Consider the following 20,085-nt stretch of genomic DNA (forward strand, 5'->3'; position numbering starts at 1 on the left):
CCAGGTACCCAGAGGCTGTCGCCCTATCCAACATACAAGCGGATACGGTAGCGAATGCACTAGTACAGGTGTTCTCCCGGGTAGGATTTCCAAAAGAAATCCTATCCGACCGAGGCACCAAATTTACGGCTGAATTGACCCAACAACTCTGGCAGGTTTGCAAAATTAAGTCCCTCCTGAGCTCCCCATACCACCCCCAGACGAACGGGCTGTGTGAGAGGTTCAATGGGACCCTCAAGCAAATGCTCAAGACGTTCACTCAGGAATACCGAGACTGGGAACGCTTCCTGCCGCACCTCCTATTTGCTTATCGGGAGGTGCCCCAGGAAACGACAGGGTTCTCTCCCTTCGAGTTGCTCTACGGAAGAAAGGTACGGGGACCCCTAAACCTGATCCGGGAGCACTGGGAGGGAGAGATGGAGGCTGACGGTGTCCCCATTGTGCCATACGTGCTGGAACTCAGGGACCGAATGGAGCAATTAGCCAAATCCGTGCGGGCTAATCTCCAGTTGGCCCAGAGAAGACAGAAAGTATGGTACGATCGGGGGGCCCGAAAGAGAATCTTCACCATAGGACAAAAGGTGTTAGTACTTAAGCCGGTGAAGACAGACAAATTGCAGGCGTCCTGGCAGGGTCCCTACCAGATCGTAGAGAAAAGGGGAGACACCACTTATGTGATAGCTAGCTGCCACGACAACAATCTTAGAAAGACATTCCATGTAAACATGCTCAAGGAATATTTTGAGCGACCAGAGAACGTGACGGCCGTATGTTGTTCCCCTCAGGAAGACCCCGACAGTTTACCCATTCCAGACCTATTAGAAAAGAGCCTCCCCACAGGTATAGTGGCACAGGTTCAGATAGGGGACCGACTTAGCCCCACTGAAAGGGAGCAGCTCAACCAACTCCTCCAGTCCAAACACCTCACCTTCTCCCCGAAGCCAGGGTACACTACTTTAACCACCCACCAGGTAGATACTCCGGGACAAGCTCCCTTGCGCCAGGCTCCGTACTGAATCCCCGAAGCAGTTAGGACAGGAATGAAGAAGGAGATCGATGAGATGCTCCAGCTCAGGGTAATTGAGCCCTCCGATAGTCCCTGGGCCTCCCCAGTTGTCTTGGTGCCCAAGAAAGATGGGACCACCCGGTTCTGCGTAGACTATCGGAGGCTCAATGAAAATACCGTGACGGACGCTTACCCTATGCCCAGGGTAGACGAGCTACTCGATCGTATAGCCAGGGGAAATTACCTGACCACTATTGACCTCTGCAAAGGTTACTGGCAGATTCCCCTGGCCCCGGAGGCTATCCCCAATTCGGCATTCGTCACCCCATTCGGCTTATATCAGTTTAGGGTAATGCCGTTTGGGATGAAGAATGCCCCAGCTACATTCCAGCGCTTGGTGGATAGGCTCCTGGATGGCTTCCAGAGTTTTGCTTGCGCCTACCTGGACGACATAGCGATCCACAGTGAGTCCTGGGAGGACCACTTAGCTCATGTGGGAATGGTTCTGGATCAGATCCGGGCTGCTGGCCTGACTCTGAAGCCAGAGAAATGCCACTTTGGGATGGCCGAGGTACAGTACCTGGGTCACCGGGTGGGGTGTGGAAAGCAGCGACCAGAGCCGGCCAAAATAGAAGCTGTCGCCAATTGGCCCACCCCCATCACTAAGACTCAGGTCCTAGCCTTCCTGGGCATGGCAGGGTACTATAGACGGTTCGTACCAGACTACAGCACACTTGCCAAACCCCTGACTGACTTGACCAAGAAGAACTTACCTCGACAGGTCCTGTGGTCTCCCCACTGTGAAACGGCTTTCCAGGCTCTCAAAAATGCTCTAATTAACGCTCCTGTCCTGGCGGCCCCAGCCCTTAACAAACGTTTTATCGTCCATACAGATGCTTCCATGTTCGGGCTGGGAGCCGTCCTCAGCCAAGTAGGCGAAGATGGAGGGGAGCATCCAGTTGCCTACATCAGCCGGAAGCTCCTGCCCCGCGAAGTCAGCTATGCAGCGGTCGAAAAGGAGTGTTTGGCTTTGGTGTGGGCATTAAAGAAATTCACTCCCTATTTATATGGTCAGGAGTTCACTCTGGTCACCGACCATAACCCGTTGGTGTGGCTGAACCGGGTCTCTGGAGATAACGGCAGGCTATTACGTTGGAGCTTATCGTTGCAACCCTTCAATTTCACCATTACTTACAGACCTGGGAAACAGAATGGCAACGCCGACGGGTTGTCCAGACAAACCGACCTCAGCCCCGCATAACCAGCGGTCTGGACAGCCTTAGTCTGCCCCGAAAAGGGGTCAGACCGTGTCTGCCAGAGTGTTCCACAGAAAGGGAGCACTGTTACAGAAGCATTAGTTATTTTGTTGTGAAGAGCTTATTTCCCAGCAGCAATGCCTGAACCAGCAAGCCAGCGCCTAAGAAGGGCTCCAAGAAAACCGTAACCAGTATCATTTCATAAAGAGTTAACTCTTTTTTTTCAGCTTTTAGAAACTATTGTCTAATCACCTCTGGAGCCAGACTGCTAATTGATAAGATGAACTTGTAAACTTGTTATCTTAAGTACTGTAATCCTATTGTGGCCTGTCAAAGGACAGTGCTCTCTATCTAAATGTGTGATGGGGGATTTTGTGCTTCCCCCCCTGGGAGTGCCCTGTGTGCATGTAACCTTAATAAAAAGCAGGCTGGGCATCCCAGTCCTGAGTTCTTGTTTGACCCTCAATCGCAGCGTTGACTCGTTTTTGTGGGCAGAAGGGTATCCTAGCTGTACTGCAGCTAAGGGAGATTATTCTATATTTGCGAGACTCATATAGAATACTATGGAAAGCAGCTTCTCCCCTCTTTAGCAATAGGGATCCAGGCTACTAAGCGGTCCATCTCTCAGCGAGACTAAGGGTAACCGTAACATTTACTTTGCATGTGAGCATCTGAGCTGACAAAGACCTGATCATGCTCTGTGTGATTGTGACTAGTCTCTGATAGGCATTTTTCTGATACATTGGGAGCTGTAGAAACCAATTTCAAGGTGTTCTGCAGCCTGTGCATTAATGTGCATGGTTTTGTGACTGGGATGTACAACACGCTCATGTAGGCATGATGGTTAGGTGTCCTCATACTTATAGTCTTAGAGTGTATTTCCAAAGGGGACAATTTGCTCCTCAAAATATCAACAGATTTCACACAGTTTGGTTGAAATCCTTATAAAGAAATGTTTTAAATATTATAATATTCAAATTTCCTTTTTAAAAGGATTTTAATGTTTCTTCGTTCTCTTGGTATCTTTATTTGAAAAGCAGGAAAGTAAGCATAGGAGCCAGCCCATTTTTGGTCCAGCACCTGGGTAGTGCTTGCTGATTGGTGATTATATGTAGCCATTGGGTTTCATATTTCTTTAATAGAGTTGAGCACCTAGGTGGTTGACATTTAAAGGTGGATTCACAGAAAGCTAAAATGTTATATATACATAAGTACATAAATATAGATTATAAAAATAAACCTTTCATTCATCTTGTAAATCTTCATTATCTGACTACCAGAGAGTTGTACAGAACACTGCACTGGTTAAAAAAACTTTACAGATTACCTCTATGACCTCTATCTAGATATCCTCAGCAAGTTTTGAGCACTTTGGGATCTAATTATCAATCGGTGGGAAGAGAAGGTTCCTAGCTAGGGAACTTGTACAATCACATTCAGGGAAGCAGGCTCTGTGTTTGCAACAATGTAATACAAGTGGTGCATAAGACACTTGCACGCTCCTGAACCTACCACAGTATGCTTCCGTGGGAAGGAGATAAGTTCCAATACAGCAGAACAAGATGTAGATCTGATAATAGAATCAAATTGGAAAGTTATTTTTTATTGTTCTCTCAGTCTAATTTATAAAAGTGTAATTGTTACTTCCACATGTCGTTAAAGGGACAGTAAAGCCAAAATGAAACTTTCATGATTAAGATAGAGCATTTTAAACAACTTTCCAAATTATTTCTATCAAATTTGCTATGTTCTTTTGGTATCTTTTATTGAAGAGTAAAGCTAGGTAGGTTTATAAGAGCTCAGGATTGTGCACGTGTCTTTAGTGCTCTATGGCAGAAGTGTTTTGCAACAATGTATAACAAAGCTCTAAATAATGCTGTCATAGAGTGCTAAAGACACGTGCACACTCCTGAGCATACCTAGTTTTATTATTTAATAAAAGATACCAAGAAAACAAGGGAAAATTGATAACATAAATAAATTAGAAAGTTGTTTAAAATTGCTGCTCTATCTGAATCATGAACGTTTCATTTTGGCTTTACTGTCCCTTTAATGATATAAACATTGAAACTATGGGGACGATTTATCAAGTTCCGTATGGCGCTTGATGCCCCTGTTTCCACAGCTCCATAACCTGTCCGCCTGCTCTGAGGCCGAGGACAGAAATCAACCCGATCAAATACGATCTGGTTGATTGACACCCCCTGCTAGCGGCGAATCTGCAGGGGTGGCAGATGCAATGATAAATGCAGAGAGCGTATACTGTCGGCATTTATTGATGTGCAGCGGACATGATGCGCTACATTGTTTCATGTCCGCTCGCACTATGATAAATCTACCCCTATCTGTAAAGAATAACTTTATGCCATACAAATAGCAGTAGAAAATAATTACAGTTTAGGTTCCATAGCAATTATTTGGCTATTTGTATTGATTAAGCTGGAAACTGCTGTACAGAGAAGGAGTGAAGCGGTGATAAATCTCTGCATTGTGGTGCACTTAAAGGGCCCCTTGCTGCTTATTTTATGTCCTGCTATCCCCTTATCTTGCAGCTCCTGGGAATAGAGGATGCAGCTATCATTTTGGATTTGTGACATTTTAATGCAAGTCCTATGCTTTCCTTACGTCCTCTGCGTTAATTAGCCATCCCCTGGGAATCCTGCACTTAGGAGAGCTTTGTTTTGGAATGTCCTAACATAGCAACAAAATACATCTGTTTGCTCAGAACAAATTCAGTCCACACCACAGATCCAAATTATCCAAAAAAAGCATCTTACCAAGTATATGTCTAAAAAACCCCACAAAATATACAGCTTCCTATGACAAGGAATTTTATTTAAAAATTTTTATTAAAATGTACAAAATAATTGTATTTAGGGGTTTTGCATTGAAAGAGTTATAAAGTATGGCACACGCATGTCTGTGCAGTATTCTGCTATCTCAGTTTGTCTAAAGTTTCCTCGCTACTATAGTTAGAAATTCATTTAAAAGCTGTGGCTGAATGAAGTTCTCAAACCAGGACCGGAACTAAAAAATAGCTCCAAGCATTATAAGGCAGAGCGGCCCATTTTATCGCTGTTTTGTTATTAACTATACCCCAAAACGTACTGGTATAATCTATAAGTTTCATTTGCACAATGGTTTAAAGTTTGTAATGTCCTTCTCCTCCTGTATTTTGTAAATTGGTTGTCATTAATAGTGAAAAAAAGTGGAGTTTAATTAAAAAAGAGCCATTGAAGTTTACTTTTAAATAAATGATAATCAGTAACTGATAATTATGCTGTGTCACAGACAGACATTTATGATAACAAGCACCAGAGCACTTTTCCACACTCATAAGTTGAACTATTAGAGGAAAATAAGACATTCAGTCATCTAAAGACATCATCAATAGTAACTGCTTCTCAGTGACTTTCTTCCTTTCCCCTTGGTTATTCACTTCCTGTACAAATATGGTATAAGGGTTTCCAGTACAACACTGGGGTAGCCACCTTGGAAACCTTGCCACCATAAAGGCAAATGCATACACTTTGCATTTCCTTCAATCCCTCTTTTGCCGGGAGGGGGAGGCAGACATGATGTGAGGGGGCACCTAGAGATTTAGGTCCAGTCATAACTGAAACTTCTGGGACCCATGAAGTTACACCCTGTCTGGGTGGGGCAAATGTAACTTGCCTGTCTATAAACTGGCCATGGCCCACCAGGAAAATGCCCTGCATGCCCTATTGCCAGACCAGGTTTGTCTCAAAAGACCAGGGATGTTGTTTCTCTGAGCTTGCATTGCTGATACTGACTTTATGGCATAATTCCATCTTAATATAACCCCGAATAGTAAAGGAAAAGTGTACCCTAATTTATAGGGTAACCCAGGTGTACAGTCCCTCCTCTCATCTTTTTTCTTAACTTAGTCTTCCTTTTTCTTCCCTGCTTACCTTTTACCTTTTTGCCACTTTCACCGCTATGCCTTGCGTTACAATAGCACCTTGAGGAGATAGCTATCTATGGGTAAACCTTTATCAGTATTACTATATCTTATTAGCAATAAACTTCAAGTAGAACTGACATAGATATAGAGATAGTCCCTATTTGACTCTGGGGAAAGGAACTTTAAAGGAACACTGAACCCAAAGTTTTTTCTTTAGCGATTCAGATAGAGTAGGCAATTTTAAGCAACTTTCTAATTTACTCCTATTATCAATTTTTCTTCGTTCTCTTGCTATCTTTATTTGAAAAAGAAGGCATCTAAGCAATTTTTTTTGGTTCAGACTATGGACAGCACTTGTTTATTGGTGGGTGAATTTATCTGCCAATCAGCAAGAACAACCTAGGTTGTTCACCAAAAATGGGCAGGCATCTAAACTTACATTCTTGCATTTCAAACAAAGATACCAAGAGAATGAAGAAAATTTGATGATAGGTGTAAGTTAGAAAGTTGCTTAAAATTTTATGCTCAATCTGAATCACAAAAGAAAAGTTTTGGGTACAGTGTCCCTTTAAGTATTATAGAGAGTAGAGATATGCAGGGAACTAAATATCATTTTGAATATTCAAAGAAATTAATTTCTCCCAACATTTGTTGCTTTCGTTTAATTTAAAACTAAATTTAAATTTTACTGGTGCATTTATTTAGAAAACTAATGAACATCTCTAAAAGAGAGTATTTAGAATGTGAAAGTGTCACATTTAGTATAGCCACCTTAAGTAATGTAAAGTGTGGATCACATGACTAGTTTTATCCAGTCATCAACAGGCATGGTTTTAAAAAAATTGTTTACACAATTGTTTGTATTCAGCATCTGTGAGAAAGGCAAAAGCCAAACTTGTCAGATGTGTCTAGGTCAGTGTCTTTAAATGTGATCAACAATAAACATTAATCTTCATTTCAAGGGAGTGCCGACTTTACTTCTATTAACCTAGAACAGTACTAGTTAACAGTTAGCATTGAGGCTATAAAACAGAACTGGTACAGGCTGAAGCTGTAGAGCAACACGGATTAATGCTAAATTCTGTAGTACAGAACTATTTCATGCTGCAAAGCAGCTCTGGATCATGCTGAGGCTGTAGAGCAGCTCTGGCTCATGCTGAGGCTGTAGAGCAGCTCTAGATCATGCTGAGGCTGTAGAGCAGCTCTGGATCATGCTGAGGCTGTAGAGCAGCTCTGGTTCATGCTGAGGCTGTAGAGCAGTTCTGGATCATGCTGAGGCTGTAGAGCAGTTCTGGATCATGCTGAGGCTGTAGAGCAGCTCTGGATCATGCTGACGCTGTAGAGCAGCTCTGGTTCATGCTGAGGCTGTAGAGCAGCTCTGGATCATGCTGAGGCTGTAGAGCAGCTCTGATTCATGCTGAGGCTGTAGAGCAGCTCATGCTGAGGCTGTAGAGCAGTTCTGGATCATGCTGAGGCTGTAGAACAGCTCTGGTCCATGCTGAGGCTGTAGAGCAGCTCATGCTGAGGCTGTAGAGCAGCTCTGGATCATGCTGAGGCTGTAGAGCAGCTCTGGCTCATGCTGAGGCTGTAGAGCAGCTCTGGCTCATGCTGAGGCTGTAGAGCAACTCTGGCTCTTGCTGAGGCTGTAGAGCAGCTCTGGATCATGCTGAGGCTGTAGAGAAGCTCTGGATCATGCCGAGAATGTAGAGCAGCTCTGGATCATGCTTAGGCTGTAGAGCAGCTCTGGATCATGCTGAGCCTGTAGAGCAGCTCTGGGTCATGCTGAGGCTGTAGAGCAGCTCTGGCTTATGCTGAGGCTGTAGATCAACTTTGGATCATGCTGAGGCTGTAGAGCAGTTCTGGATCATGCTGAGGCTGTAGAGCAGCTCTGGATCATGCCGAGAATGTAGAGCAGCTCTGGATCATGCTTAGGCTGTAGAGCAGCTCTGGATCATGCTGAGCCTGTAGAGCAGCTCTGGGTCATGCTGAGGCTGTAGAGCAGCTCTGGCTTATGCTGAGGCTGTAGATCAACTTTGGATCATGCTGAGGCTGTAGAGCAGTTCTGGATCATGCTGAGGCTGTAGAGCAGCTCTGGATCATGCCGAGAATGTAGAGCAGCTCTAGATCATGCTGAGGCTGTAGAGCAGCTCTGGATAATGCTGAGGCTGTAGAGGCCACAAAGCCCTAACGGTTCATAAAAAGGGCCACAGAGGAGCATTGGTCCATAATGAGGCCATAGAGGAGCACTGGTTCATGCTGAGGCAATAGAGTAGCAGTGGTTGCTGTTGAGGTGGTAGAGCAACTCTGGCTCTTGCTGAGGCTGTAGAGCAGCTCTGGATCATGCTTAGGCTGTAGAGCAGCTCTGGATCATGCCGAGAATGTAGAGCAGCTCTGGGTCATGCTGAGGCTGTAGAGCAGCTCTGGATCATGCCGAGAATGTAGAGCAGCTCTAGATCATGCTGAGGCTGTAGAGCAGCTCTGGATAATGCTGAGGCTGTAGAGGCCACAAAGCCCTAACGGTTCATAAAAAGGGCCACAGAGGAGCATTGGTCCATAATGAGGCCATAGAGGAGCACTGGTTCATGCTGAGGCAATAGAGTAGCAGTGGTTGCTGTTGAGGTGGTAGAGCAACTCTGGCTCTTGCTGAGGCTGTAGAGCAGCTCTGGATCATGCTTAGGCTGTAGAGCAGCTCTGGATCATGCTGAGCCTGTAGAGCAGCTCTGGGTCATGCTGAGGCTGTAGAGCAGCTCTGGCTTATGCTGAGGCTGTAGATCAACTTTGGATCATGCTGAGGCTGTAGAGCAGTTCTGGATCATGCTGAGGCTGTAGAGCAGCTCTGGATCATGCCGAGAATGTAGAGCAGCTCTGGATCATGCTTAGGCTGTAGAGCAGCTCTGGATCATGCTGAGCCTGTAGAGCAGCTCTGGGTCATGCTGAGGCTGTAGAGCAGCTCTGGCTTATGCTGAGGCTGTAGATCAACTTTGGATCATGCTGAGGCTGTAGAGCAGTTCTGGATCATGCTGAGGCTGTAGAGCAGCTCTGGATCATGCCGAGAATGTAGAGCAGCTCTAGATCATGCTGAGGCTGTAGAGCAGCTCTGGATAATGCTGAGGCTGTAGAGGCCACAAAGCCCTAACGGTTCATAAAAAGGGCCACAGAGGAGCATTGGTCCATAATGAGGCCATAGAGGAGCACTGGTTCATGCTGAGGCAATAGAGTAGCAGTGGTTGCTGTTGAGGTGGTAGAGCAACACTAGTTCATGCTAAGGGCATAGGGCATCATTGGTTCATGCTGAGGCCATATGAAAGCATTGGTTCATGTTGAGGCCACAGAGAAGCATTTGTTCATGCTGAGGTCCTAGAGAAGCATTGGTCCATGCTGAGGTCCTAGAGAAGCATTGGTTTATTCACAGGCTATAGGGCAGAACTGGTTCATACTGAGGCTAAAGAGCAGCACTGGTTCATGTTGAGGCCATAGATAAGCATTTATTCATGCTGAGACGATAGAGAAGCATTTCTTCATGCTGTGGTCATAGGGCAGAACTGGTTCATGCTAAGGTCATAGGGCAGCATTGATTCATGCTGAGATCCTAGAGCAGCATTGATTCAAGCTGAGGCCATAGATAAGTGATGGTTCATGCTGAGGCCATAGAGAATAATTTCTTCATGCTGAGTTCATAGGACAGCATTGCTTCATGCTGAGGTCATAGGGCAGCATTGGTTCATGCTGAGGTCATAGGGCAGCATAAATTCATGCTGAGACCATAGGGCAGCATTGGTTTATGCTAAGGCCGTAGGGCAGCATTGGTTCATGCTGAGGCCGTAAGGCAGCATAGGTTCATGCTGAGGCCATAGGGCAGTATTGGTTGTATGAGGTTATAGAGAAGCATTGGTTCATGCAGAGGCTACAGAGCAGAACTTGTTCATGCTGAGGCTATAGAGCAGCACTGGTTCATGCTGAGGCCATAAAACAGCATTGGTTCATACCAAGGCCCTAGAGCAGCATTGGTTCATGTAAAGGCCATAGAGCAGCATGGGTTCATGCTGAGGTTGTAGAGCAGCATTGGTTAATGCTGAGGCCGTAGGGCAGCATTGGTTCATGCTGAAGCCATAGAGCAGCGCTGGTTCATGCTAAGGCATAGAGTAGCACTGGTTCATGCTGAGGCCATAGGGCAGCATGGGTTCATGCTGAGGTTGTAGAGCAGCATTGGTTAATGCTCAGGCCGTAGGGCAGCATTGGTTCATGCTTATGCCTTAGGTGCAGCATTGGTTCATGCAGAGGCCAAAGGGCAGCATTGGTTCATGCTGAGGCTATAGAGCAGCATTGGTTCATGCCTAGGCTATAGAGCAAAACTGGTTCATGATGAGGCTATATAGCAGTATTTGTTCATGCTGGGGCAATAGAGCAGCACTGGTTCATGATGAGGCCATAGAGCAACACTGGTTCATGATGAGGCCATAGGGCAGCACTAATTCATGCTGAGGCTATAGGGTCCGCATAGAACTACTGGTTCAAAATGAGGTCATAGAGGAGCACTGGTTTATGATGAGGCTGTATGTCAGCACTTATTCATGCTGAGGCTGTAGAGCCCACAGAGCACTACTGGTTCAAAATGAGGCCAAAGAGGAGCCCTGGTTCATGATTAGGCTGTAGAGCAGTACTAATTCATGCTGAGGCTGTAGAGGCCACAAAGCACTAATGGTTCATATTGTGGACATAGAGAAGCACTGGTTCATGCTGAGGCCATAGACTTTCAGTGGTTGCTGTTGAGGCAGTAGAGCAACACTACTTCATACTGAGCCAGTAGAACAGCCCTGGTGTATGCTAAGGCTGTAGAGCTGCACTGGTTCATGCTGAGGCCATAGAGCAGTATTGGTTCATGTTGAGGCTATAGAGCAGCATTGGTTCATGCAGATGCTGTAGAGCAGCACTGGTTCATGTTGAGGCCATAAAGCAGCATCGGTTCATGTTGAGGCTATAGAGCAGCATTGGTTCATGCTGAGGCTGTAGAGCAGCACTGCTTCATGTTGAGGCCATATAGCAGCACTGGTTCATGCTAAGGCCATAAAGCACCACTGGTTCATGCTGAGGCTATAGAGCAGCATTGGTTCACGCTAAGGCCATAGAGCAGCCCTGGTTCATGATGAGGCCATAGAGCAGCATTGGCTCATGCTGAGGATATAGAGCATCATTGGTTCATGCTAAGGCTGTAGAGCAGCACTGGTTCATGCTGAGGCCATAGAGCAGCATTGGTTCATGATGAGACCATAGAGCAGCACTGGTTCATACTGCGGCTAAATAGCATCATTGGTTCATGTAGAGATCATAGGCTATAGAGAAGCATTAGTTCATGCAGAGGCTATAGAGCAGAACTTGTTCATGCTGAGGCTATAGAGCAGCACTGGTTCATGCTGACACCATAAAACAGCATTGGTTCATGCCGAGGCCATAGAGCAGCATTGGTTCATGTAAAGGCCATAAAGCAAACGGGTTCATGATGAGACCATAGAGCAGCAATGGTTCATGGTGAGGCTATAGAGCAGCATTGGTTAATGCTGAGGCCGTAGGGCAGCATTGGTTCATGCTGAAGCCATAGAGCAGCGCTGGTTCATGCTAAGGTATAGAGCAGCACTGGTTTATGATGAGGCTATAGAGCAGCATGGGTTCATGCTGAGGTTGTAGAGCAGCATTGGTTCATGCTGAAGCCATAGAGCAGCGCTGGTTCATGCTAAGGCATAGGGTAGCACTGGTTCATGCTGAGGCCATAGGGCAGCATGGTTCATGCTGAGGTTGTAGAGCAGCATTGGTTAATGCTGAGGCCGTAGGGCAGCATTGGTTCATGCTTATGCCTTAGGTGCAGCATTGGTTCATGCAGAGGCCAAAGGGCAGCATTGGTTCATGCTGAGGCTATAGGGCAGCATTGGTTCATGATGAGGCTATATAGCAGTATTTGTTCATACTGGGGCCATAGAGCAGCACTGGTTCATGATGAGGCCATAGAGCAACACTGGTTCATGATGAGGCCATAGGGCAGCACTAATTCATGCTGAGGCTATAGAGGCCACATAGCACTACTGGTTCAAAATGAGGTCATAGAGGAGCACTGGTTTATGATGAGGCTGTAGGTAAGCACTTATTCATGCTGAGGCTGTAGAGCCCACAGAGCACTATGTTACAAACTGCTGTTTGTAACTGGCCCTTTAAATGGAAAATTGCCCTGCTTCCCTGGATTTTGGAGAAGCCTATTTGCCAGCCTCCTTCCACATGACTATGGCCCCTGGAAGATTGTGCCCCTGAAAACCTATTAACTTTTATTGGGTGTGTATGGCCCTTTAAGAACCGTCTGGGGACATATTGTGACTTTGGGGAACAATGCCCCTTTAAGACTATGTCCCCAGACCTGTGAAATGACTTGTCCCTGGCTTTCTCCCACTTGGTTCAGTTTCATTGTGTGCCATTAAGAGTTAAATTTTGTTCAGCTTCAAGAAACCTATTCTAAATACAAGTCTGCTGGGATTAGCTCTAATTAGGTTTAGTGATCAACTTTCCCATTGTCTAATCAGACTAGTATTGATAAGGTGGACTGCATTGTTTTATTGTGTGTAATGTTATCTGCTGAAGTAAATGTTGTGGCCTGTCAAAGGGAGTGTCTCTCTATCTAATATCAAATGTGTGATGGGGGATTTTATGCCTCCCCCTGAGAGTGTCCTGTTTGCATGTAACCTCAATAAAAAGGAGGCTGTGTGCTCCAGCACATCAGACCTATGTTGACCCTCTAACTTTAAGCTTTGACTCATGTTTGTAGGATACAGCTTATAATCACTACAGGGATTGCTATGTTTTTCATACTCCCTTAGCTACAGGGATTGCTACAGAAGGAAGAGGTTCGCCTACTGGAGCCTAGTCGTAGGTCCAGGGCGCAGAGCAGACGGCGAGATACCAGCCCAGCAGCGGTGGTTCATATAGTCTGCATTACTGATGGTGGCTACGCAGTAGTTATAGTGTCCACGGTGCTGCTGCTCCTTTGGTGAGCGCTAGGAGCATCCTTTTCTACGGTCCAACTTCCAGACAGCCTGGAGGCAACCGTAACATTTGGCGGCAGCGGTGGGATCGCATCCTAGCGCAAGGAGCAGCACCACAACAGCACTGGTATCGTAGGAGAGTAATTGAGGGCAACGCTAGCCACTGCGCAGCGTCCCTACCTACAGCAGCATGGAGCTGACAAGACACTGGTCAGAACCCTGTGAAGAGCACCTCAACCTGATCCGTCGCTATGAGGGCGCTGATTTCGTTCCAGAGGTAAAGAGGCGGCTAGTCCGATATGGTCCAGACCCTGCATAGGAGGTAGTCAGTCGCCTCATCCGGGAATTGGCTACTGAGAACGAAGCGGCACGAGCCTTTGAGCGCCAACTGTGGAGTTTGAGGGTATGGACACCTGGTCTCTCTCCCCAGCTGCAGCATGTTCCACAGGGAGAGGAGAGCAGCGACCTCCCTCCCCAGCGGCAGTATACTGTGCAGAGGGAAGAGACAACCGGTCTCCTTCCCCAACCCCAACCAGAGATACCAGAGGCAGCAGGCCTCATAGACTGGTCCTGGGAGGACCCCCAGCAGGCAGGTGGAGATGGGACCGCAGTCTCTCTACCGGCCCTACAGGGATGCTGGGCAGGCGGCCCAGATCCCCAGCGACAGACCCAGCTACAGGGAGGGGAGAGCATCGACCTCCCTCCCCAGCCGGAGTGTGCCTTCCAGGGAGAGGAGACAACCGGTCTCTCTCCCCAGCTGCAGCATGTTCCACAGGAAGCGGAGAGCATCGACCTCCCTTCCCAACGGCCGCCGGAGTATCAGGAGGAGGAGGTAAGCCAATCTCCCCCTCCCCAGCTAACTCCTAACTTGGGCCCAGGGTTAACAGTGGAGATGTTAACCCCCACTGACCCCCATGTTCCCTTTGCCACCGGGCAGGACTATGCCCCAATTCCCCCAGCAGAAGAGCTGGCATCAGGACAGAGCGCTGCTGGCCTCTGCCCTACAGACCTTGTCCTTGTTACAGGACTGGCCTGCAAACCCCTCACCCCAGCAGAAGCGCTGGCACCAGGGCAGAGTGCCGCTGGCCTCTGCCCCCCAAGTACCATCAGCTATTTGCCCAGCTGCGCCAGGAAGGCCGAGGATGCTACACTTTCATCCTACAACCTGGAACTTACAGGCCAGTACTACGTATTGTGGGGGGGGGGCTACTTTGCTGCTAACGATTATTTGTGGGTGGGTTGCGAGACTAACTTAGGCACTGACCGGCAGAAGGTCAGGTGCCTGGTTAGTCTCCCTCCAAAAGGGGAGATATGTTACAAACTGCTGTTTGTAACTGGCCCTTTAAATGGAAAATTGCCCTGCTTCCCTGGATTTTGGAGAAGCCTATTTGCCAGCCTCCTTCCACATGACTATGGCCCCTGGAAGATTGTGCCCCTGAAAACCTATTAACTTTTATTGGGTGTGTATGGCCCTTTAAGAACCGTCTGGGGACATATTGTGACTTTGGGGAACAATGCCCCTTTAAGACTATGTCCCCAGACCTGTGAAATGACTTGTCCCTGGCTTTCTCCCACTTGGTTCAGTTTCATTGTGTGCCATTAAGAGTTAAATTTTGTTCAGCTTCAAGAAACCTATTCTAAATACAAGTCTGCTGGGATTAGCTCTAATTAGGTTTAGTGATCAACTTTCCCATTGTCTAATCAGACTAGTATTGATAAGGTGGACTGCATTGTTTTATTGTGTGTAATGTTATCTGCTGAAGTAAATGTTGTGGCCTGTCAAAGGGAGTGTCTCTCTATCTAATATCAAATGTGTGATGGGGGATTTTATGCCTCCCCCTGAGAGTGTCCTGTTTGCATGTAACCTCAATAAAAAGGAGGCTGTGTGCTCCAGCACATCAGACCTATGTTGACCCTCTAACTTTAAGCTTTGACTCATGTTTGTAGGATACAGCTTATAATCACTACAGGGATTGCTATGTTTTTCATACTCCCTTAGCTACAGGGATTGCTACAGAAGGAAGAGGTTCGCCTACTGGAGCCTAGTCGTAGGTCCAGGGCGCAGAGCAGACGGCGAGATACCAGCCCAGCAGCGGTGGTTCATATAGTCTGCATTACTGATGGTGGCTACGCAGTAGTTAGAGTGTCTACGGTGCTGCTGCTCCTTTGGTGAGCGCTAGGAGCATCCTTTTCTACGGTCCAACTTCCAGCCAGCCTGGAGGCAACCGTAACACACTACTAGTTCAAAATGAGGCCATAGAGGAGCACTGGTTCATGACGAGGCTGTAGAGCAGTACTAATTCCTGCTGAGGTTGTAGAGGCCACAAAGCACTAACGGTTCATAATGTGGACATAGAGAAGCACGGGTTCATGCTGAGGACATAGACTTTCAGTGGTTGCTGTTAAGGCAGTAGAGCAACACTACTTCATACTGAGCCAGTAGAACAACCCTGGTGTATGCTAAGGCTGTAGAGCTGCACTGGTTCATGCTGAGGCCATAGAGCAGTATTGGTTCATGTTGAGGCTATATAGCAGCCTTGGTTCATGCTGAGGCTGTAGAGCAGCACTGGTTCATGTTGAGGCGATAGAGCAGCATTGGTTCATGTTGAGGCTATAGAGCAGCATTGGTTCATGCTGAGGCTGTAGAGCAGCACAGGTTCATGTTGAGGCGATAGAGCAGCACTGGTTCATGCTAAGGCCATAAAGCACCAATGGTTCATGCTGAGGCTATAGAGCAGCATTGGTTCATGCTAAGGCCATAGAGCAGCCCTGGTTCATGATGAGGCCATAGAGCAGCATTGGCTCATGCTGAGGATATAGAGCATCATTGGTTCATGCTAAGGCTGTAGAGCAGCACTGGTTCATGCTGAGGCCATAGAGCAGCATTGGTTCATACTGAGGCTAAATAGCATCATTGGTTCATGTAGACATCATAGGGCATTATCGGTTCATGCTGAGGCCATAGAGCAGCACTGGTTCATGTAGAGATCATAAGGCATTATTGGTTCATGCTGAGGCCAAAGGGCAGCATTGGTTCATGATGAGGCCATAGAGCAGCACTGGTTCATACTGAGACTAAATAGCAGCATTGGTTCATATAGAGGAGCATTGGTTCATGCCGAGGCCATAGAGCAGCACTGGTTCATACTGAGGCTAAATAGCAGCATTGGTTCATGTAGCGATAATAGGGCATAATTGGTTCATGCTAAGGCCATAGGGCAACATTGGTTCATGCAGAGGCCATAAAGCAGCAGTGGTTCATGATGAGGCCATAGAGCAGCATTGGCTCATGCTGAGGATATAGAGCATCATTGGTTCATGCTAAGGCTGTAAATTAACATTGGTTCATGCTGAGGCCATAGAGCAGCATTGGTTCATGATAAAGCTATAGAGCAGTACTGATTCATGCTTAGGCTAAAGAGTAGCATTGGTTCATGCAGAGACCATAGGACATTATTGGTTCATGCAGAGGCCATATAGCTGCACTGGTTCATGATGAGGCTATAGAGCAGCATTGGTTCATGATGAGGCTATAGAGCAGCACTGGTTCATGCTGAGGTCATAGGGCATCAGTGGTTCATGATGAGGCTGTAGAGCAGAATTGGTTCATGCAGAGGCTATAGAGCTGCATTGGTTCATGCTGAGGCTATAGTACAGCATTGGTTCATGTCGAGGCTATAGAGCAGAACAGAATGAGAAGCAGTCTGCCAGGAACGAACAGCAGCATCAATAGCTTGTTCTATCGCCCGGTTGCCACCTGGTAGTAGCTTCTTTCTGCCCAATTGTGCTTTTCACAGAGGAAAACTTTCCTGTAGTATATCAGTCTGATCCCGCCGACATGTTCAGTCCAGCCCCGAAATACCAGACAATTCTCCTCTGAACAAGGACCATGACAACCCCAGACGATCGTTTCGGCCTCCTTTGGGCCTCATCAGTGAAGTGCAGCCATATCCCTCTAAGCACATTGGGCAAGGAGTCTGCATCTGGTTTCCCCCATCACCCTTAGGGAGACTATCCCCAGGGTCATATTTACATATGCAAAACAGAATGAGAAGCAGTCTGCCAGGAACGAACAGCAGCATCAATAGCTTGTTCTATGGCCCGGTTGCCACCTGGTAGAGCAGCATTGGTTCATGTTCAGGCCATAGAGCAGCACTGGTTCATGATGAGGCCATAGAGCAGCATTGGCTGATGCTGAGGCTACAGAGCATTATTGGTTAATGCTGAGACTATAGAGCAGCATTGGTTCATGCTGAGGCCATAGAGCAGCACTGGTTCATGCTAAGGCCATAGAGCATCATTTAATTCATACTGGGCCAGTAGAACAACCCTGGTAGAGTTGTACTGGTTCTTGCTGAGGCCATAGAGCAGCATTGGTTCATGTTGAGGCTATAGAGCAGTATTGGTTCATGTTGAGGCTATAGAGCAGCATTGGTTCATGCTGAGACTATAGAGCAACCTGGTTCATGATGAGGCCATAGAGCAACACTACTTCATACAGAGCCAGTAGAACAACCCTGGTCTATGCTAAGGCTGTAGAGCTGTACTGATTCATGCTGAAGCCATAGAGCATCATTAGTTCTTGCCAAGGGTGTAGAGCAGCACTGGTTCATGCTGAGGCTAAATAGCAGCATTGATTCATGCAAAGACCATAGGGCATTATTGGTTCATGCAGAGGCCATAGAGCAGCATTGGTTCATACTGAGGCTATAGAACAGCACTGGTTCCTGATGAGGCTATAGAGCAGCACTGGTTTATGATGAGGCTATAGAGCAGCATTGGTTTATGCTAAGGCTGTAGAGCTGTACTGATTCATGCTGAAGCCATAGAGCATCATTAGTTCTTGCCAAGGGTGTAGAGCAGCACTGGTTCATGCTGAGGCTAAATAGCAGCATTGATTCATGCAAAGACCATAGGGCATTATTGGTTCATGCAGAGGCCATAGAGCAGCATTGGTTCATACTGAGGCTATAGAACAGCACTGGTTCCTGATGAGGCTATAGAGCAGCACTGGTTTATGATGAGGCTATAGAGCAGCATTGGTTTATGATGAGGCTATAGAGCAGCATTGGTTTATGATGAGGCTATAGAGCAGCATTAGTTTATGATGAGGCTATAGAGCAGCATTGGTTTATGATGAGGCTATAGAGCAGCACTGGTTCATACTGAGGCTATAGAGCAGCACTGGTTCATGATGAGGCTATAGAGCAGCACTGGTTCATGATGAGGCTATAGAGCAGCACTGGTTCATGATGAGGCTATAGAGCAGCATTGGTTTATGATGAGGCTATAGAGCAGCACTGGTTCATACGGAGGCTATAGAGCAGCACTGGTTCATGCAGAGACCATAGGGCATCATTGGTTCATGGTGAGGCCATAGGGCATCACTAGTCAATGCTGGGGCCATAGAACAGCACTGGTTCATGCTGAGGCCGTAGGGATGCATTGCATCATGCTGAGGCTATAGAGCTGCATTGCTTCATGCTGAGGCTATAGAGCTGCATTGGTTCATGCTGAGGCTATAGAGCTGTGTTGGTTCATGCTGAGGATATAGAGCATCACTATTCCATGTTGGGGCCATAGAACAGCACTGGTTAATGCTGAGGTCATAGCACAGCTTTGGTTGATGCTGAGGTCATAGGGCAGCATTGGTTCATGCTGAGGTCATAGGGCAGCATTTGTTCATGCTGAGGTCATAGAGCAGCATTGGTTAATGCTGAGACCGTAGGGCAGCATTGGTTCATGCTGAGGTCATAGGGCAGCATTGGTTCATGCTAAGGCCGTAGGACAGCACTGGTTCATGCTGAGGCTGTAGGGCAGCATTGGTTCATGCTGAGGTCATAGGGCAGCATTGGTTCATTTTTTTTTAAATATTTATTTATTTGTGGCTACCAGAGAATAAAACAAAGCAAGGAAAGTTCTTCCATATCAATATAGAACTACACCACACAGGATGTAAACAAATATACCACAAATACACGCGTGGTGTAAACAAATAAACAGCGTAAAACAAAAAATATGATTAGATTACATCATTCTCAATATATATTAAAGACAAATTATAATGTAACGATCAACTCTTTTAACTCTGGAAGCACTTTTTATCATCGGCTGGGAAACAAAAAACACACTCACACGAGACAAGACAAGACAAGACAAGACAGAACAGAACAAAACAAAACAAAACGAACACAAAACAAGACCAAACAAAACAAAACAAAACAAGACAAAACAAGACAAAATAAAACAAAATAGAACAAAACAAAAAAAAAAAAAACGATAAAGAATAACACAAAACAAAACAAAACAGAGCAAGAAAAACCAGGACGAGACAAAAAAATAAATAAATAAATATATAATTCTCTCTTATGTTCCCCTCTCCTTCCTCCTTTCTCCTAATTACATTGCCTCTCTTGGATATCAATTTTAATCCATCTCTCTTCCCTCAACTCGGGATCTTTTACTATATCGATTTTCTATCACCTCTATTTCATTCTCTAACTTCTCAGCCTGAAAGTTGTTCTACCTATAGCTTGAAACCCAATCTGTTGGGAAATCTCCTAATAATACCAGATCAAAAAAACAATCAGTACTTAAAAATGGGTATAGTATTAACTTTTGCACGTCCTCTGGGTATATTTTAATTATAGGTAACCAACCCCATAAAAATTGTTTACATTCTTTTTCACTTGCATCCGACAGATGGAAAGATTCAAATATAATCTGCGACTGAATTTCTTTAATAAAACATGAGAAACCAGGGAGCTTTTTTGCTTTCCAATTCCTCACTATAAGTTGCCTGACCAGTAAAATGATAGTGTTTAAAATTCTATTTGCTGGAGCTGTCCTTTGCCTAGACCGGACTAACAGAAAGAT

Source organism: Bombina bombina, chromosome 2 (genome assembly GCF_027579735.1).
Source record: "Bombina bombina isolate aBomBom1 chromosome 2, aBomBom1.pri, whole genome shotgun sequence".
In the NCBI taxonomy this organism is placed as follows: domain Eukaryota; kingdom Metazoa; phylum Chordata; class Amphibia; order Anura; family Bombinatoridae; genus Bombina; species Bombina bombina.